The 21,704-nt window shown below is 36.8% G+C and overlaps 2 protein-coding genes across 4 annotated transcripts in view; one reads left to right on the top strand and one right to left on the bottom strand.

Moving 5' to 3' along the window:
* Window positions 1–5,866, bottom strand: part of stum (mechanosensory transduction mediator stumble) — a 211,910-nt gene extending 206,044 nt beyond the window's left edge. The window contains exon 1 of one of the 3 annotated variants that reach the window (XM_073989280.1): window positions 5,342–5,866. The gene's annotated coding sequence lies outside the window, so the exon portion shown is untranslated. The remainder of the gene's footprint in view (window positions 1–5,341) is intronic. The other 2 variants (XM_073989281.1, XM_073989282.1) reach the window with 2 other exon arrangements.
* A 58-nt stretch (window positions 5,867–5,924) lies between these two features.
* Window positions 5,925–21,704, top strand: part of LOC141386847 (uncharacterized) — a 137,795-nt gene continuing 122,015 nt past the window's right edge. The window contains exon 1 of the mRNA XM_073955753.1: window positions 5,925–5,988. The gene's annotated coding sequence lies outside the window, so the exon portion shown is untranslated. The remainder of the gene's footprint in view (window positions 5,989–21,704) is intronic.

Below are 21,704 nucleotides of genomic sequence, written 5' to 3'. Positions count from 1 at the left end.
AAGTCTTCTGTAGGCAGAAGAAGGCCTCCTGAAGTCTTTTAGGCAAAAAGGGCCTCTTGTGTTCTTGTATGGACCACAGAAGACCCCTTTAGGCCTTCTCGGAACCACATAAGACTTCTTAAAGTCTTCCACGTACTACAGAAGACCTCTTTAGGTTTTATATGGACCACAGAAAGTCCTCATGAAGTCACCCATGTACTACAGAAAACTACTTTACGTCTTCTATAGACAACAGAACTACAGAAGACTTCTTGAAATATTCTAAATAAAACAGAAGTCCTCTTTAGGTATTTTGTGACAGAAGAAGGCCTTCTAAAGACATTTTAGACAAAAATGTCTCTTGCCAGTGTGGATCATAGAAGACCTTTTTTAGGTGTTCTATGGTCCACAGAGGAACTATTGAAGTCTTCCATCTAGTACAGAAGAGTTTTTGTCCTCTTCTATAGACAACATAAAATTTCTTGAAGTCTTCTATCGTGTGCAGAAGACCCCTTGAAGTCTTCTATGGAGTACAGAAAACCTCCTGAAATCTTCTATAGACAGAAATCTCTTGTTGTCTTATATAGGCAGATGAAGGTCTCCTGAAGTCCTTTTAGGCAAAAAAGTCATCTTGAGTTCTAGTATGGACCGCAGAAGACCTCTTTAGGTCTCGTATGGACCACAGAAGACCTCTTGAAGTCTTTCACGTACTATAGAAGAATTCTTGTCGCCTCTTAAAGTCTTCTATAGACAGCAGAAGACCTCTTGGAGTCTTCTATGGACAACAGACGGCCTCTTGAAGTCGTCTATAGACAGCAGAAAATCTCTTGAGGTCTTCTATGGACTACAGAAAATCTCTTGAAATGGTTTATTGACCACAGAAGACGTCTTGAGGTCTTCTATGGACTACAGAACACATATTAAAGATTTCAAATGACAGCAGAAGATATCTTGAGGTTCCGATGTTATACAGACATACATACTAATGCATGTATGTATGGTAGTGGGCTAGGTGGATAGTTTACCCTAGTTATACCCTACATCACCTTGTGGTAAGGGGTATTATGTCTTTGTGCATTAGTTTGTAACATGCAAAAGGAAACGAGATAGACCCATAGTTCCTTTTAGGGATATACATGGAATCACTTTCTGAGTCGATTTACGCATGTCCGTCTGTCTGTCCGTCTGTCCATGTATTTTTGTAAACAAAGTACAGGTCGCATTTATTGTCCGATTCGCATGAAAATTGGGGAAGATAGTTTTTTTGGCCAAAGGACGAACGCTATTTATTTTGGTAAAAATCGGTTCAGATTTGGATATAGCCCCCATATATACCTTCGTGCACGAAACACGCTATATACATATGTATGTCTGATTTCAATGAAATTTGGAATGTGCGACGGTATTTAGTCTAGAAATAAGTGTGCCAAATTATATAGAAATCGGTTCAGATTTGGATATAGCTCCCATATATATATTAGGTAGATTTGAGGTATTTGATGCACAAAACACGCTATATATGTCCAATTTTCATGAAATTTGGACTATGTAACGGAGTTTGGTCTACAAACAAATGTGAAAAATTATATCGAAATCTGTTCCGATTTGGATTTAGCTACCATATATATTTTGCATATTTCCAGTGGTGTAGGGTATTATATAGCCGGCACCGCCCGACTTTGATCCTTTGCTTACTGGTTTTCCTGATCAAAACTCTGTAAATTTTGAACTGATAAAGATATATTCATAATTTGTTCGACAGATATCATAATCAGCTTTCCGATATATTAAAAACATTCGGTCTAGCAGTTGCAGAGGAATTCAAGGCCAAATTAAAAATTTGAGTTTTTTTCATATTTTGCATTAAATATGAGTGAATTTGAGTTTTCCATATGTTCTACAACTTTTTCAGATGTAATTCGAAACATTTTACTTGTAATTCGTAACATTTAATTTGTAATTCGGGAATTCCATTTGTAATTCGAATTATTCCACTTTTAAATCGAATTATTCCATTTGAAATCCGAATTATTCCATTTGTAATTCGAATTATTCCATTTGTAATCCACTAGGTTTGTGATGACAATTTCTCTGACATTCTTTTTCATTTACAAAAACCTTCTGATGAATCAGCTCGCCTCGAAAGAGAAAAATAACAAATGGAATAATTCGAATAACAAATGGAATAATTCGAATTACAAGTGCAATAATTCCAATTACAAATAGAATTCTCGAATTGCAAATGTAATGTTACGTATTAAAAATAGAATTCTCGAATTACAATTAAAATAATTCGAATTACATCTGAAGAAGGTATAACTATTTAACAAGTAAAAAAGTATCAGTCGGCTTTGCCGATACAGATATATCCTCAGCCTATGTGAATTGAAACATTCATCTACGGTCAGATCGAATGTATTTGGGTATTTTTAGTATTTTGTGGCATTTTTTGGACATTTGAACTTGCCGAGGAAAATGTGGATTGGGACTAAAGTTCAAAAGTGTTGCAGAGGAGGTACTTAAAGGAATGGATCGACTTGGTCCATTATGGAAGTGGATCTTATTTTGGGAGTCATATCTTTTCGTTGGATATTGCACCAATAGTAATTTCAGTGGGTCATCATATACCAGTATGCCAGGAAGCATGGATTTGTCCACTGGAAACATAATATTGCTGTAAACAGGACCACAACGAACAGCATCGGTATACATTTCCACAGGATCTTCGAACAGACCTTAAACTGCACTTAGGCACAAATTTAGAAGTTAACTAAATTTGGACAAAATATTAGGAGATCCAAAGTTCTGACCAAATTTGTTCAAGAGATATCGTGGATATCATTTAAGTGGCATTTTTTTAAATATTCGGGGAAAGTATCGGAAGTTGTGAACCGGTATTGCCTATCTTCGAACTGAAACTATGACAAAATATGACGAAGGCTAAATTTTGGACCAAATCGGTTGATCAGTTTGAGTGTTATCGTGCCCTCCAGCCACTACAAATGGTGCCATAGGGGTTTTTTTTTACACCTTTCGGGCTGTTTTCTCAAGAAATATGGACTTGCCCCTGAAAAAACTTTTGCCGTCGTAATTGAGGCAGTGAATGCAAGTTGCTTCAACAAAAATCAAAGTGATTCGAGAGCAGGTTTTAAAGTGAACTTATCCGAAATTTTGTGTGGGAGGTACCAGAAGGAGTAGACAAATATAGTCCATATTTGAACCTGATCTATATCTGGTGGATATATTAGGACCAAATCAAGAGTTATCGTGCGCACAATTTTTTCGAACATTTCTGAACTTTTGTGGGGAAGGTACCTGAAGGAAATGGAAAATAAACAAGTAAGAAAGTATCAGTCAGCAGAGCCGACAGAGATATACATACCCTCAGCCACGTACCCGAAGAAAAAAAGCTAACACAATACTTCTGTAAGTTTTTTAGCTGTTGGGAAAATTTTCCAGGATGGAAATTCAGAATGATCCAAGACGAGTGCATTTTTTCCAAACTTTGGGTAGGGTGTACCCGTAGGAGTGATCCGATGTAGTATATATTCGGACCTAATACAAATCTGTAGGAAATAATTTTTTTCTTTATTAGTCTATGGATATTTTCCTTACAGACTTTTGCTCTGTTCCAGAACCTGCAAGAAGCTACTATTTTTTACTACGATAACGTTTTTTTCTTTATGTTATCGGAAAAAATATTAAAAATTAGTAGATTATTGCAGTTCTGGAACAGACCATATATAATTAAAAATGTTGTACTTAATTTTCTGAATTTAAATATATTACAATTTTACTTTTCAATTTACAAAGTTTGAGCTAAATCGATTTATCTCTTAAAGGGTTATTTTACACATTAGCCAGTTTAGGTGGTGCCGGTAGGATTTTCTGGACCTTTTTGGGTCATTATCTCAGGAAGATGGACTTGCCCACGAAAAAAAATACAACGTCGTAACAGGGGTCGCAAGTCCAACCTGCTGCAGCACAAATTAATAAGATCAGAGAGAAGTTGTTAAACTATACTTTTTTTCAAATTTTGTGTAGGAGGTACCCAAATGAGTGGACCGATATAGTCCATATTAGAACCCGATATATGCCTGAAAGTAATATTACCAATAGCAAAGTTTGACTCAATTCGGTTACTCCCTCCTAGAGTTATCATGCCCACAATCTTGACGAAACATTTTGAACCTTTGTGGAGGAGGTACCGGAAGCGGTGGACCGATATGGTCTATCTTCGAACTTAAACTAAGTTTGTACAAAATATTGAAAGACCCAAAATTTGAACCAAATATGTTGATCCGTTCGAGAGTTATCGTGCGCTCCAACTACGACACATGGTATTATATGGTTGATTTCTGAGGAAGTATGGACTTGCTCCTGAAAAAAATTATATCGTCGTAATGGGGGTAGTGAATACAAGTGGCTGCAACAAAAATCAAAGCGATTCGAGAGCAGGCCTTTAACAGCACTTAAGCAAATTTTTGTGTGGGAGGTATCCGAAAGAGTGGACCAATAGGGTCCATATTGGAACCTCATCTATGTCTGGTAGAAATGTCACGATGTGCAAAGTATGGACTAATTCGGTTACTCCCTTCACGAGTTATCGTGCGGACAATTTTTCCGAACATTTTTGAACTTTTGTGGGGGAGGTACCTGAAGGAGTGGACCGATATGGCCCATCTTCGAACTTAAATCAAATCTGGACAAAATATTTCGATACCCAAAATTTGAACCGAATCGATTGATCCGTTTGAGAGTTATCGTGCGCACCAGCCAGCCAGACCGATGGACGGACATTGCTAGATCGACTCAAAATTGTCTGAAACGGATATCATACAAACATACTTGGGGTCTAAAACCATTATTTCGACGAGGCAGTGTAAATACCCTCCTTAGCCTAAAGGCTGAGGGTATAAAAATGGAAAATAAAAAAAAATGGTAGACACCTTTAATTGTTAAATTTAATTTTTTTCCGCCAACTTCTTCTTGTTTGTCAAATCAGCTGACTTCTTGCAAGTTTTTTGCAAATTGCTGTTCGATAACAATCTGCAATTTTTTTGCTTCGAGAGAGTAAAATTGGTGGAGAGAGGTTACTGAGAACTTGCTGAGTGCTTGCAAGTACTTTTCACTTGCGAAGTTATCGTACACACCTATTATTGAATACCTTTTATTCAGTTTCAATTAATCACTTCAAAATGTTACTGTCCATTAAATCTGACTACTGAGAGTTTCTGATTTCTAAAAAACTTTAAATCCTTTGTTGAGCATCTTTGGTAACATTAAAGTTTGTCATTAGCGTAATTTTTATTAAATTTTATATTTAAAATATCACTTTTTTCCAATAAATTATATGACGAACCTTATAATATATCCATTAGCAGGCGTTATTTCTTTGAGTGTATAACTTGCAGTAGGAAATGCAAATGAAGACACTTACATGCATACGAATGTAAATGAATCTAACCGAGGGTGTATTGACCGTTGCAATGCATATTCGCAAACACTCTTTAAAAATTACAATTTACAAAATTTCTTAAATTTCCCATAAATTAGGAAACTTTTTTGTATTTCTATTATTTTGAATTTTTTTTTAATTGCACAATTTATTTGAATATTTTCATTTTCACTTCATTGAAAATCATATTTTATTATTAAAAAAAAAATTTAACAACATTTATTTCAATATTTTCCAATTATATTCGATATTTTAACACTTTGATTTTTAAATTTTTATTAAATATTTCATTTTATTTCATTGACTAAATTATTTTACATATTTTTTCTTCACACCAAAAAAAAAGAACTCTCTCCGCAAAAGCTTTTTTTTTGCACAAAACCCGTATCCAAGCACTCAACCGCTGCATATGCCGTCCATTAAGAAACTGGAAAATTTGAATTTTCTTTGTATTCTTAAAGTGGTGGTCAAAATCAACGAAACAAAATGGAAAAGCCCAAAAAGAAGTTGGAAAAACAAAACAAAAGAAATCAAATCACAGCGACCAAAAGGTAAGAAATAGAAATTGACTACACTGCTAACACAAATTTTAAGCAACCAAGCCAAAAGTGGCCACAATTGGTCACACCAATACCAATACTAATGCATGAAAAACACTTCGATGAAACTTCAGTTAACGGTTGTCGCTTTAATATACTTCTTCTACACACATATACACATAGCCCTACATACACACATATAGGCATTCTACTATTTTGCATATTCTCGCAGAACATGCTCCTGTTTGGAGGTGAAACGTTGGTAGCGGTAGTTTTAGTTCAATGGTGACATTTGGTAGCACGACTGAAGAGAACTGAAAAACTCTTTGCCAAGAATATGTCTATAAAGTCGATAAGAAAAAGTTCAATTCAGCCTGGCTGAATAGAGTTTTCGATAGGTAAAACTTCAATTCAGCCTGGCTGAATAGAGTTTTCGATAGGTAAAACTCAATTCAGCCTGGCTGAATAGAGTTTTCGATAGGTAAAACTCAATTCAGCCTGGCTGAATAGAGTTTCCGATAGGTAAAACTCAATTCAGCCTGGCTGAATAGAGTTTCCGATAGGTAAAACTCAATTCAGCCTGGCTGAATAGATTTTCCGATAGGTAAAACTCAATTCAGCCTGGCTGAATAGAGTTTCCGATAGGTAAAACTTCAATTCAGCCTGGCTGAATAGAGTTTCCGATAGGTAAAACTCAATTCAGCCTGGCTGAATAGAGTTTCCGATAGGTAAAACTCAATTCAGCCTGGCTGAATAGAGTTTTTCGTTAGGAAAACTTCTATTCAGCCTGGCTGAATAGAGTTTTTCGTTAGGAAAACTTCTATTCAGCCTGGCTGAATAGAGTTTTTCGTTAGGAAAACTTCTATTCAGCCTGGCTGAATAGAGTTTTTCGTTAGGAAAACTTCTATTCAGCCTGGCTGAATAGAGTTTTTCGTTAGGAAAACTTCTATTCAGCCTGGCTGAATAGAGTTTTTCGTTAGGAAAACTTCTATTCAGCCTGGCTGAATAGAGTTTTTCTTTAGGAAAACTTCTATTCAGCCTGGCTGAATAGAGTTTTTCGTTAGGAAAACTTCTATTCAGCCTGGCTGAATAGAGTTTTTCGTTAGGAAAACTTCTATTCAGCCTGGCTATTCGTTAGGAAAACTTCAATTCAGCCTGGCTGAATAGAGTTTTTCGTTAGGAAAACTTCAATTCAGCCTGGCTGAATAGAGTTTTTCGTTAGGAAAACTTCAATTCAGCCTGGCTGAATAGAGTTTTTCGTTAGGAAAACTTCAATTCAGCCTGGCTGAATAGAGTTTTTCGTTAGGAAAACTTCAATTCAGCCTGGCTGAATAGAGTTTTTCGCTAGGAAAACTTCAATTCAGCCTGGCTGAATAGAGTTTTTCGTTAGGAAAACTTCAATTCAGCCTGGCTGAATAGAGTTTTTCGTTAGGAAAACTTCAATTCAGCCTGGCTGAATAGAGTTTTTCGTTAGGAAAACTTCAATTCAGCCTGGCTGAATAGAGTTTTTCGTTAGGAAAACTTCAATTCAGCCTGGCTGAATAGAGTTTTTCGTTAGGAAAACTTCAATTCAGCCTGGCTGAATAGAGTTTTTCGTTAGGAAAACTTCAATTCAGCCTGGCTGAATAGAGTTTTTCGTTAGGAAAACTTCAATTCAGCCTGGCTGAATAGAGTTTTTCGTTAGGAAAACTTCAATTCAGCCTGGCTGAATAGAGTTTTTCGTTAGGAAAACTTCAATTCAGCCTGGCTGAATAGAGTTTTTCGTTAGGAAAACTTCTATTCAGCCTGGCTGAATAGAGTTTTTCGTTAGGAAAACTTCTATTCAGCCTGGCTGAATAGAGTTTTTCGTTAGGAAAACTTCTATTCAGCCTGGCTGAATAGAGTTTTTCGTTAGGAAAACTTCTATTCAGCCTGGCTGAATAGAGTTTTTCGTTAGGAAAACTTCAATTCAGCCTGGCTGAATAGAGTTTTTCGTTAGGAAAACTTCAATTCAGCCTGGCTGAATAGAGTTTTTCGTTAGGAAAACTTCAATTCAGCCTGGCTGAATAGAGTTTTTCGTTAGGAAAACTTCAATTCAGCCTGGCTGAATAGAGTTTTTCGTTAGGAAAACTTCAGAGTTTTTCGTTAGGAAAACTTCAATTCAGCCTGGCTGAATAGAGTTTTTCGTTAGGAAAACTTCAATTCAGCCTGGCTGAGTAAAGTTTTTCGTTAGGAAAACTTCTATTCAGCCTGGCTGAACAGAGTTTTTCGTTAGGAAAACTTCAATTCAGCCTGGCTGAATAGAGTTTTTCGTTAGGAAAATTTCAATTCAGCCTGGCTGAATAGAGTTTTTCGTTAGGAAAACTTCAATTCAGCCTGGCTGAATAGAGTTTTTCGTTAGGAAAACTTCAATTCAGCCTGGCTGAATAGAGTTTTTCGTTAGGAAAACTTCAATTCAGCCTGGCTGAATAGAGTTTTTCGTTAGGAAAACTTCAATTCAGCCTGGCTGAATAGAGTTTTTCGTTAGGAAAACTTCAATTCAGCCTGGCTGAATAGAGTTTTTCGTTAGGAAAACTTCAATTCAGCCTGGCTGAATAGAGTTTTTCGTTAGGAAAACTTCAATTCAGCCTGGCTGAATAGAGTTTTTCGTTAGGAAAACTTCAATTCAGCCTGGCTGAATAGAGTTTTTCGTTAGGAAAACTTCAATTCAGCCTGGCTGAATAGAGTTTTTCGTTAGGAAAACTTCAATTCAGCCTGGCTGAATAGAGTTTTTCGTTAGGAAAACTTCAATTCAGCCTGGCTGAATAGAGTTTTTCGTTAGGAAAACTTCAATTCAGCCTGACTGAGTAAAGTTTTTCGTTAGGAAAACTTCTATTCAGCCTGGCTGAATAGAGTTTTTCGTTAGGAAAACTTCAATTCAGCCTGGCTAAATAAAAGAAGTTTTCCTATAGCTTGACTGTCTGTAGCGCTTATTCTTGTCGTTTCATCTGCGTATTTTATTTGCTTGTATTGGTGTGCACTCGTATTCACGTTGCTTTGTATATGTGTGCGTGTGTGTTTTCATTGGTATCGTGGGTCAGTAAACCTACTTCCGGTTGACATAAATTCGCCTTGGACATGAAAAGTTTGTTAGGTGTTCTTTTTCGTTAGCATTGTCGTTGTTGTCGCCGCCGCCATCATTTTATTCCACCTCTATATCCCGTTGTTAGCAACTGGGATTTTTTTCCCTTATAAAGGAGCATGTTTGCACACGTGTGTGTGTCGGAGTGTGTGTGTGCGAGTGGTCAGCGCCAAAAATGGAATGTTGTATTGTGCATGAATAAAGTGCGTGGTCTTGAGTCCACTGAGTGAGTGTTGATTGTAAGAAGTTGTGGCATGGCAGCGGTTATTACTTTTGGAAAATTTTAAAGAAATGAAAATATGAAGGGTTGGATTGTGGTCAACGATTTTAATGGAATTTACTGAGGTATCTTTTTATGAAAGAAAAAATATCTCATGTCAACAAAATGGGAATTGTGATCAATCAAAAAATCAAAAAATTGCTTCCTTAGGTCAACCCTTTTTAGAAAGGGTTGACAGTATACTTGAAGGACCATATTTTCATGAATAAATATCACATACTAAGGTTCATGGCAAGACTAAATTTAGCAAAGACCCTCGCCACTTACTTCTTGAATATGAGGACGTCATTAGAATGTTTTGAAGATGAAACTATAGTCTCACAATCTTTAAGAAATTTTTAAGTGAGTCCATCTTCATTCAGACTCTAGACAATATTTTACCCGTAAAGAAACAAAAACCCAAACTATTTAAATGACCATTAAATGTTAATGACAGCTTTCACGTGGCTTCCTCTAAGCAGCCACAAGAAGAATACCCTGCAATCATACAAACACCTACATAACTACCATTGTTTCCTTCACCAACAGCAAAAACCATCATCATTCCCCACGCATTACACTGCGTAGTTGTGCCAATAATGAAACTCTGGTAAAAAAGCAAACATAACTTCTAAAATCAGGTCAAGGATAATTCGTAGAGAAGCCTAACATTCAATCAAGTGCTTAAATACTCAAGTCAAGTTGTCAAAAAACAATTTCCCACATAGCAGCGAAATAAGTGTGTGACGCGACGACAAGTTAGTGTCAAAAAAAAATAACAAAAGAATAAGGAGAAGAAAATCAATCCAAATAAAACCACCAAGGAGCTCTTCTACATAATACCCCTTTAGGTTAGGTTAGGTTTGGGGATGTGTAACCATTATATATTGACTACGCCACTCGGAGACCTTTCGATCCATTGTCATCATACATAAATCAGAAAAAGAAGTTCAGAAGTACCTGAAAAGACAAAAGAAGAGAAACTAGAGAAAAAATAAAGAAAAAAAGAGGGTGGGGTTGGGAAAGTAATAATAAATGGTTTATTAAAGATGAAAATGTACTAAAGAAAGGAGGATGGTTTTATTTGGTGATGGTTAGAAAACTGTCAGAGAACTAGTTCCGCTTATGGGTTGCGGCGTCTCAGCCAATTCAAATTTTTGATGATGTTATTGATGATTGTTGGTTCTATGTTTGAATAGAAGGTTAAACTTGGAGAAAAGCATACTCCTGTTAATCTATATCGCTTTCGAGTTAACATCGGGCAGCGACATAAAATATGCTCAATAGTCTCCGTTTCCTCCTCATCTTCACAGAGCCTGTTAATAATCCACGCCATCATCCTGCCATTTGCCTATAAAAGCTCGGATGTTGCAATGACCGGTAATGACTCCCGTCAATACCCTGATTTCTGATTTGCTCAAATTTAAGAGTGAAGTTGTTCTGTTTTTTGATAGAGTCGGCCAAATGGCCCTTGACACGTTGCACCTTGATTCATTATGCCATAGTTCCTTGGCTCGTTCTTCAAAGAACGTCTACACTCTCCGAAAAAGGTGACATATGGGTGGCTGGATTGAATCAGTGATTGCTAGACTTTTTGATTGGGATCCATGTCTTGCCAGTTCATCTGCCTTCTCGTTTTCCATAATGTCACAGTGTCCTGGTACCCAGCAGAGTGGAACAGCGTTTGTGAGAGGTCTTTTGGTGCCGGCTTATGCCCCTTATCCTTTTCCAGTACTTTCTGATCCGGGTTCGGCTTCGGCACAGCTTTAGGTTCCACCTTACTGCCAGAATCAGCAGGCTTCACCTCCACTGTTTTGCTTGTCACCGCAGTATCTTTTGAGTCTTTGGCTGAAGCAGCGACAGGGTCTGGGAGGAAGATTTTGTCCACCAAGAGTTCACACCTGGGTGCGTTAGGATAAGTTCTTTCGAACTTCCTAACGTACTTTAGATTACTCTTGATGAAAGTAATCTCCCTCCTTGAATGCGAGTTTGCGTCCCTTCCCACGAACTTGCGCAGATACGAGATCACACGTTTATAGTGTCTCGTACCTGCAGCCTCTTTGGCGGATATTGCGTTTAAGTTGGTGTCCGTCGATGAAGTCTCCTTGGATTCCCCAACGCAGGCCGGGGACTTAGGGTCAGTGGCTATTTTTGGAGTTTCCGTTGATTCCTCATCGTTAGGCATCGACTTAGAGTCAGTGGCTGTTGATGGATCCTCTTTAGATTCTCCATCAACATCCATTGACTCAGTGGCAATCTGCCTCCGAAGCTTAGTATCGGCGGGTGAGATCAGATTTGTTAGGGATTGCGAACCTAGGTCCACAACCTCTTCGACCACATCACCGTCAGTGGACATGTCATCATCAGACCTCCTAGTTGACTCAGCTGGGGTCACCGTAACGTCCAGTTCGTCGTCAGTGAGGGTCGGAACAAGTCTCTCCAGTTGGTCAAGAAGTTCCCTACTCTGTCTCTCAAGACTGTCTGCGATAACTTTGAGATTTCCGTGTAGGTCGTCCCCGCCCAAAACTACGGTCCTGTCAGCCATGGACTGATTTACACCAGTTATGGCTAAAGCGTTGTCCTTTGGAATTGCCGGTTCGTCAACTATATTTCGGATTGAATTTTCTGCACTTGTAGCAGTTACAGCTGTAGGTGCCAAGGCATCCACACCTAAGACAGCCGGATCACAATCGCTTGATCTCGACACTTTAAAAACGTTATTTGACTTATAGAAACCTCTTTAAAAGGACTTCTACCTACATAAGACCCCTTAGAAAATTATTCTACTTGTAGAATATCCCTTTTAGGAGGTCATCTACTTATAGAAGACCACTTTGTGAGATATTCTACTTCTACAAGACCCCTTCTATTTGCACAAGAATTCTTTATGAGATATTCTCCCTATAGAATACCCCTTTAGAAGGCCTTCTACTTATAGAAGACCCTTCAAATAAGGTCTTCGATATATAGAAGACCCCTTTATGAGGGGGTTCCATTTATATAAGAATTATTTAGGAGGTATTCTTCTTTAAAAGATCGACATATGGATCGACATATGGAAGACCCGTTTAGGAGGACTTCTACCTTTATAAGACCACCAAGACCATATTACAAGGCATCCTTCTTATAGAAGGACTTCTACTTATAAAATATCGCTTTACGAAGGTTTCTACTCATAGAAGACTCCTTTAGGAGGTCTTTTACTTATAGAAACCTACTTTCTACAACAGATCACTTCAGTAGTGCAATTCTCTAACCCATTTTTTGAGTTACCGACACAAATCGGTACAATTAAAACGCAAAATTATGACTAAAAAATAAAGTAAAAGTTAAAAGAACTCTTGATATCGGTATAATTTTACGACTACTTTTTATTGGTCGCTAACTTACCGAAAAATATCGTTAATTACTTAAATTATAAGCATTTAAAATTTACCGATTTTTGTCGGTAACTCAAAAAAATAGTTTGAGAATCGCACTACAGGAGGCCGTGTACTTATAGGATATGTCGTTAGGATATATTCTACTTATATAAGGTCCCTTTAAGAAGTCTTCTTCCTAGAGAAGACACCTTAAGAAGATTTTCTACTGATCGGAGACCACTATAGGAGGTCTTCTACTTATAGAAGACCCTTCAAAAAAGGTCTTCAACATATAGAAGACCGCTTTATGAGATATTCTACTGCTATAAGACCCCTTTAGAGCGCGTTCCATTTATATATGAATTATTTAGGAGGTATTCTGCTTACAGAAGACCCGTTTACAAGGCCTTCTACTTATAGAAGACCCATTTAGGAGGACTTCTATTTATATAAGACCCCTTTAAGAGGAGTTCTACTTTTATAAGACTTGGATTGTATTGTATATATTTAGACTAAGACTCAAAAGTGTCGCGTAGAAGGTACACGGAGCAAAGGGTCGACATAGTCTATTTCTGCAGTAAATCTTATTTTGACAGTAATTTCTTTTTTTTCATATCGCGCCCACCAGCCATTTCAGTTGGTCACCGTATAATTTAGAGCTTTTCAGCTACAATGTCAGGAAGCATGGACTTGATCACGAAACCTAACATAATATCGTTTTAAACAGGACCACAAAGAGTACCATCGTTTAAAATTTCCTAAGGATCCACGAACAGACCTTAAACTGCACTTAAACAAAAAAAAATAACTTTTGTTAGGGAGGTAGCCTAAGAAGTGGCTCGATATGGCTAATTTTCGAACTTAAACTAAGTTTAGACAAAATATTAAGGGATCTAAAGTTTGGACCAAATCGGTTCGAATCGGTTGATCCGTTTGAGAGTTATCGTGCGCACCTGCCTGTCAGCCAGCCAGACAGGCGGATGGACGGACTGGGCTAAATTGACTTCAAATTGTCTGAAACGAATTTCGTCCAAACATACTTTGGGTCTAAAACCATTATTTCGATGAGGCACATTTTTGGTAGTATTAAAGTGATTATACTCTAGTTAGCCTAAAGGATGAGGGTAAAAAGATCTCTCTAGAAGATTTTCTACGTATATAGAAAAACCCTCATAGGGTCTTCTACTAATAAAAGTCCTACATATAGAAGATTGCTTAATAGACCGTCTACTTACAGAAGATCCCTGTAGAAAATATTTTACTCCTGTTAGACCCCTGTGTGAAGTCTTGTACTTAGACCACTTTAGGAGGTATTCTAATTAAAGAATTTCCCTTTAGAATGTCTTCTAGGAGTTCTTCGACTTATAGATGATTCATTTTGGAGACCTTCTACTAATAGGAGAGCCATTCGGGAGGCCTTCGACTTAGAGAAGGTCCCTTTAGGATATCTTCTACTTGTAGAAGACCCTTTTGTGAGACATTGTACTTATAGCAGGCTCCTTAAGTAGGCTTTCTACCTGTAGAAGACCCATTTGTAACTTATAGCATGCTCCTTTAGTAGACCTTCTAGCTTTAGAATTCTTCTACTTGTAAAAGGCGCCTATAGGAGGTCTTCGAGTTGCAGAATATCCTTTTAGAATATCCTTTAAGAACACTTTATGAGGTCCTCTACTTATGTAAGACCAATTTTGTAAGTTTTCTATATAGAAGACTTCTTTTGGGGGTCTTCGTCTTATATATGATCCGCTTAAGAGATTTTCTACTTAGAGAGTACCCGTTTATGAGATATTTTACTTATAGCAGGTTTTTTAGGAGTCCTTTTAGGCGATCTTCTTATAGAAGACTCGTTTAGGAAGTCTTCTACTATAGAATATCCTATATAGAGAGTCCTATGCTTATAGAAGATCCTTTAAGGTGGACTTCCACCATTAAACGATCCCCTTTAGAAAGCCTTGTACTTATAGAAGACCTCTTTATGAGGTTTTCTTCTTATAAAAGGCACCTTTGGGAAGACTTCTTCTTTAAACGATCCCTTTATGAGGTCTTTGTACTTAAAGCAGGCTCCTGTATAAGTAGTCCTTGTACCTGTAGAAACACGTTTTAGAGGTCATGTAATTATATAAGACCACTTTGCGAGGTCTTCGACTTGTAGAAGATCCCTTTAGGAGATCATAAAATTCTTATAAGTGAAAGTTTTTGCCTTCTACTTATCTAAGTCCATTTTTGAAAGTATCTTTACTTATAAAAAATTTAGTATGCTTATAGTAGAACCCTTTAGGAGGTCTTTTACTTAGTGAAGTACACTAAGGAGCCTTAAACTTATAGAGAACCTTTTTAGGGGGGGGCTTCTCCTGTAAAAGACCCCTTTGGAAAGACTTTTTCTTTAAAAGGCCCCTTAAAAGGATTTCGTCTTATAGAAGATCCCCTTTGGAGATCTTGACCTTGCACTTATAGAAGAACCCTTTAGGAAGATTTCTAGCTTTTGAAGACTCCCTTTGGATGACTTTTACCTGTAGAACACCCCTTTAGGAAGTCTTCTACTTTTAAAAAAGCTTATCGATACCTTTTTTATTTATACCAAAGAGGTCCACTTTAGGAGGTCTCCTACCATAGCCAATTCGTTAGGAGGTCTTCGACTTATAGAACAATTCTTTTAACCACCTTAACAAGGTTTTCTACCTGTATATGTCTCCTTTAGGAGGCTTTCTACCTGTATTAGTCTTTTTTAAGAAGTATTTTACCTGTATAAGTCTCCTTTAGGAAGTATTCTACCTGTAGAAGACAACTTTAGGTGGTTTTTTATATAGGAGAAGCTTTAACGAGGCCTTCTGCTTATCGAATTCCTTTTTAGATGGCATTTTTACTTATAGAAGAACCCCTTAGTAAATATTGTACTCAGATATGCTCCTTAGGCAGCTTTATACTTATACCGGACTTTTTTAATGGGGTTTCTACTTATAGAAGATCCTTTTAGGCGGTCTTCTACTATAGAAGTATTGTTTAGAAATTCCGCTAATATAGAAGATCATCTTTAGAAAGACCCCTTTGGTACACTTTTACTTAAAAAGGCCCCTCAAGAGGGTTTCGTCTTATAGAATATCCCCTTTGGAGATCTTCTACTTATAGAAGTAGTTCCAGCTGTAGAAGACCCCCACTTGGAGGCCTTTTACCTGTAGAACTCTCTTTAGGAAGTCTTCTACTTTTAAAGAAACTTCTACTTATCGAAGGTATTTTTACTTATATAAACCTCTCTTGGAAATCATCTACCAATAGAAGGTCCCATTAAGTGGTATTCTACTTACAGAAGAACGCTTAAGGAGGTGCTGCACATATCGTTCACAATTTCTTTAGATGGCCTTCGACTTTTAAACAATTCTTTTGCCTGAATAAGACACCATAAAAAGATTTTCTACCTGAACATGTTTCCTTTAGAAAGTTTTCTAACTGTATTATTCTAGTTTAGAAGGTAGTCTTCGACTTATAGAACAATTCTTTTACACACCTTAATTGTGTTTTCTACCTGTATATGTATCGTTTAAGAGGCTTTATACCTGTATAAGTCTCCTTTAGGAAGTATTCTACATGTAGAAGGCAACTTTAGGAGGTGTTTTATATAGGAGAAGCTTTAACGAGGCCTTCTACTTATCGAAGTCCTTTCTAGGTGGTATTTTTACTTCTAGAAGAACCCTTAAGTACATATTGTACTCAGATATGCTCCTTAGTCAGCTTTATACTTAAACCGGGCCTTTTAATGGGGCTTCTACTTATAGAAGATCCTTTTAGGCGGTCTTCTATTATAGAAGTATTGTTTATAAAGTCTTCTACTATAGAAGATCCTTCGACTAGAAAGTCTTCGACTAATAGAAGACCCCTTTGGTAGGACTTTTACTTTAAAAGGCCACTTAAGAGGGTCTCGTATTATAGAATATCCCCTTTGGAGATCTACTTATAGAAGAATCCTTTAGGAGTAGTTCCAGCTGTAGAAGACCCCCATTTGGAGGCTTTTTACCGGTAGAACTTCCTTTAGGAAGTCTTCTACTTTTAAAGAAGCTTCTACTTATCGAAGGTATTTTTACTTGGAAATCATCTACCAACAGAAGGTCCCATTACGTGGTATTCTACTTATAGAAGAACGCTTAAGGAGGTACTGCACATATAGGAGACTCGTTCACAATTTCTTTTACAATAGAGGGCCCCCTTCAGATGGCCTTCGACTTTTAGAACAGTTCTTTTTTCGGAATAAGACACCATAAGAAGATTTTCTACCTGAACATGTTTTCTTTAGAAAGTTTTCTAACTGTATTATTCTAGTTTGTATGGTAATCTACCTGTATAAGTTTCCTTTAGGAGATCTTCTACCTGTGGAAGGCAAGGTCTTATTAATAGGAGAAGCTTTAACGAGGCCTTTCTTTTTAGGAGGTAGTTTTTTCTTTAACTTTATACAAATATTGCACTTAGGTATGCACCTTTAGGCGGCTTTATACAGGTTTTTTTAAGGATTTGTGTACGTATAAGAGACTCTTTTAGAAAGTATTATACTATAAAAGATCGTCTTTAGAAAGTGTTCTACATACGGAAGTCCCCTTTATGAGGCCATCTCCTTATATATGTAAGTCCCCTTTGGGAGGATTTCTTATTTAAACGACCTCTTCATGAGGTCTTCTTCTTATAAAATAATCTTTTAGGGGGCTGTTTGCTTATAGAACACAACTTTAGAGGATCTTTTACTTGTAGAAAAGGAGGTATTATACTTACTTTAGGAGGCCTTTTACTTAGAGAAGTACAATTAGGAGCCTTAAACTTATAGAGAACCTTTTAGGAGAAGCCCCATACTGTAGAAGACCCTTTAATGAGGTCTTCGTTTAATAGAAGATCCCTTTGGCAAGACTTCTTCTTTAAAAGGCCCTTTAAGAGGTTCTCGTCTTATAGAAGATCCCTTTCGGAGATCTTGATCTTGTACTTATAGAAGAACGCTTTAGGAAGACTTCTAGCCGTGAAAGACTCCCTTTGGATGCCCTTTACCTGTAGAACGCCCCTTTAGGAAGTCTTTTACTTTTAAAGAAGCTTATCGATGCCATTTTTCGGAGGTATTTTTACGTATACCAAAAAGGATCCCTTTAGGAGGTCTTCTGTCATAGCGAAGTCGTTCGGAGGTCTTCGACTTATAGAACAATTCTTTTACCCACCTTAATGTGGTTTTCTACCTGTATGTGTATCCTTTAGGAGGCGTTCTATCTGTATTAGTCTTTTTAGGAAGTATTTTACCTGTATAAGTCTCCTTTAGGAAGTATTCTACCTGTAGAAGGTAACTTTAGGAGGTGTTTTATAAAGAAGAAGCTTTAACGAGGCCTTCTACTTTCCGAAGTCTTTTTAGATATTATTTTTACCATATGCAGCTTTATATTTATACCGGGCTTTTTAAAGGGTTTGAACTTAGAGAAGATCCTTTTAGGCGGTCTTCTACTATAGAAGTATTGTATAGAAAGTCTTCTACTATAGAATACCCTATTTAGAAAGTCTTCGACTAATAGAAGACCTCTTTAGGAGGACTTTTACTTTAACAGGCCCCTTAAGAGGGTCTCGTCTTATGGAATATCCCCTTTGGAGATCTTCTTCTTATAGAAGAATCCTATATGAGTAGTTTCGGCTATAGAAGACCCCCATTTAGAGGCCTTTTACCTATAGAACACACCTTTAGGAAGTCTTCTACTTTTAAAGAAGCTTATCGGTGCCATTTTCGGAGGTATTTTTACTTATACCAAAGAGGATCCCTTTAGGAGGTCTTCTACCATAGCGAACTCGTTATGAGGTCTTCGACTTATAGAACAATTCTTTTACCCACCTTAATGAGGTTTTCTACCTGTATGTGTATCCTTTAGGAGGCTTTCTACCTGTATAAGTCTTCTTTAGAAAGTATTCTACCTGTAGAAGGCATCTTTAGGAGGTGTTTTAGGAAGTCTTCTACTTTTAAAGAAGTTTATCGATGCCATTTTTCGGAGGTATTTTTACTTATACCAAAGAGAACCCCTTTAGAAAGTCTTCTACCATAGCGAACTCGTTAGGAGGTCTTCGGCTTATAGAACAATTCTTTTACCCAACTTAATGAGGTTTCCTACCTGTATGTGTATCCTTTAGGAGGCTTTCTACCTGTATAAGTCTCTTTTAGGAAGTATTCTACCTGTAAAAGGCAACTTTAGGAGGTGTTTTATATAGGAGAAGCTTTAACGAGGCCTTCTACTTATCGAAGTCCTTTTTATATGGTATTTTTACTTACAGAAAAACCCTTTAGTAGATATTGTACTCAGATAGGCACCATAGACAAATTTATATCCTTATACAGGACATTCTTAATGGGGTTTCTACTTATAGAATATCTTTTTAGGCTGTTTTCTACTATAAACGTTTTGCTTTGAAAGTCTTCTACTATAGAAGATCATATTTGGAAAGTTCTCGACTTGTAGAAGACCCCTTGGGAGGACTTTTACTTTAAAGATGATCCCTTTTGGAAATCTTCTACTTCTAGAAGACCCATTTATGAAAAAATGTACTAATAGAAGACTCCTTTATGAAATCTTCTACTTATAGAAGAGCCCTTATGGAGGATTTCTAGCTGTAGAGGACTTCTAGCTTGGAGGCATTTTACCTGTAGAACATCCCTTTAGGAAGTATTCTACTTACAATGATTCTTTTAAAAGGCCTTCTACTTTTCGAAGCCATTATTCGGAGGTATTTTTGTTTATATAAACCTCTCTTGGAAATCACCTACCAATAGAAGATCCCATTAAGTGTTATTCTACTTACTGGAGAATGCTTTAGGAGGTGCTGCACATATAGAAGACTCGTTCATGATGTCTTCTACAAAAGAGGACCCCCTTTAAAAGGTCTTCGACTTTTAGAACAATTCTTTTGCCTGAATAAGACAACACAAGGAGACTTTCTACCTGAATATGTCTCCTTTAGGAAGTTTTCTACCTGTATTACTCGTTTTTAGAAGGTAATTTACCGGTATAAGTTTCCTTTAGGAGAACCTTTTCATGAGGTCTCCTTCTTATAAAATAGCCTTTTAGGGGGCTGTTTACTTATAAAACGCAATTTTAGAGCATCTTTTACTTATAGAAAAGGAGGTCTTATACTTACAGAAAACCCGTTTAAAAGACATTTTTCTTATAAAAGACCACTTTAGAAGATCTTCTTCTTAAGGAAGGAAGTCTTCTACTTATAAAATACACCTTTGAGTTGGTAACGTTTAGGAGGTCTTCTACTTCTAAAAGACCCCATGATGAAATCTGTAACTAATAGAACATCACTTAAGGAGGTATTATAGGTATAGAGGACCCCTTTAGGAGATATATAGAAGATTCCTCGCATGGTATACCCCTCTAGAAGGTATTATGCTTATATAACAGCTATTTAGAAGGCTTTCTACATATAGAGTACTCTTTAGAAGGTAATTTCTTACTAATAGAAGATTTCTTAAGTAGGTCATCCACCCACTTAAGATGTTCCCTGAGGTCTTCTACTAATAGAAACCCTTTCAAGCAGTCTTCTGCTTAGAACCAACGTTGGACCGTTTCATCCCTCTCACTTATGTTAAACAACAAAATAAATTCTTGTGACGTCCCTGGAAGCCTACTGAACCTACACAAAGTGAAAACACGTCGTCACAACATGAACGAAACAAAACAAACAATTTTCCTCTATTTTGGTTCTATTTTAGGGTATGGCTTGCGGTCAGAAGTAGGTGAATCGAGGTGTTAGACACAGGTATGAGATGCTATGAAAGAAATTGTGCCAAATTTACTTTCTTTGTTTTGTTTCTTTGCCAGTCAACAATAACAATTTGCTCTCCCCTGCCAATCCCTAGACCCCTAAACCTCTCTTATCACACATTTTATTTTTATTATTGAGCAAATGAATTAATTTACAATTCGCCATAAATGCGGTCAGTACCTTCATGAAAAAACACCAAACACAACAAAATAAAACAACAACAATTGCTTTGTAATGAATTGAAATTTTGGCAAACTACAAATAAAGTAATTGTAGTAATTTTTGGGGGAGTATAGGTTTTCATGCGTTTACACACTTAAATAGGAGACCAATAAAACACTGAAAAAATACAGAGGTTAACTTTGTCACCTCGTTTTTCTTTTGGCAGATGGTTATCTAAAGGGTTGTTGTTCTTCTTGTTGTTGGGGATGTGTTTTTCTTCTTCTTGGAAGTGACCTTGACTTACATATTAATATATAAAAGTTAATTATATTCGCAGGTACTTACATACGTTTGTTGACAAATTTATGATGACTTGTTTAGAAAGAAGGTTAATCAGATTCAATATGTGACCAGGCAGAAACTTATATAAAAATAAGTTATTATATCCATAAGTGTATACGCACATACAAACTACACATGTTTGAAAAACAAAACACACATGACAGTTGGTACTGACCTTGTCACAAAATTTTATAGGTGATGAAAAAATTGAAAAAAAAATTAACCCCAGACCTAAAGAAATAAGTTTACAATTTTAGGTATGTTTTTTTTTTTTCTAAAAAAGTTCCCGTACCCACATACATACATATCTGACATTATTCCAATGGTTTTCGTTCTAAATTTTCCTACAGAAACAATTATAAGACATCTGATTTTTTATTTTCAAAACTGTGGTCGGATTTTTTTCTATAGACAAAATGATCAGACTTATTATCAGACAAAAACTGACATATTTGATGGATGGATAGAGGTCCACGTTTTCTTATACCGCTTGATTTCAGGTATTTTAACGGTTTTAGCTACATTTTCTGGCCGAATAAGCTAAAAATTGGCATTGAGGGTTTCTTGTGGTCAAGTAACTTCTCCACCTTAAATTGTGGCATAGGTACATTCGCAACAGAAAGAAAACTAATTATTCCAGAGTATTTCATGGTGGAGGCTATAGAAAGTTCGGCCCGGCCGAACTTAACGCTTTTTAACTTGTTTTAGATACAAATTTTTCAGAGCTTATGGT

The sequence above is a fragment of the Musca autumnalis genome, unplaced genomic scaffold, assembly GCF_047663935.1.
Source record: "Musca autumnalis isolate F117 unplaced genomic scaffold, ASM4766393v1 scaffold_5, whole genome shotgun sequence".
NCBI lineage: Eukaryota > Metazoa > Arthropoda > Insecta > Diptera > Muscidae > Musca > Musca autumnalis.
This window is presented reverse-complemented; position numbering and strand designations above follow the sequence as displayed.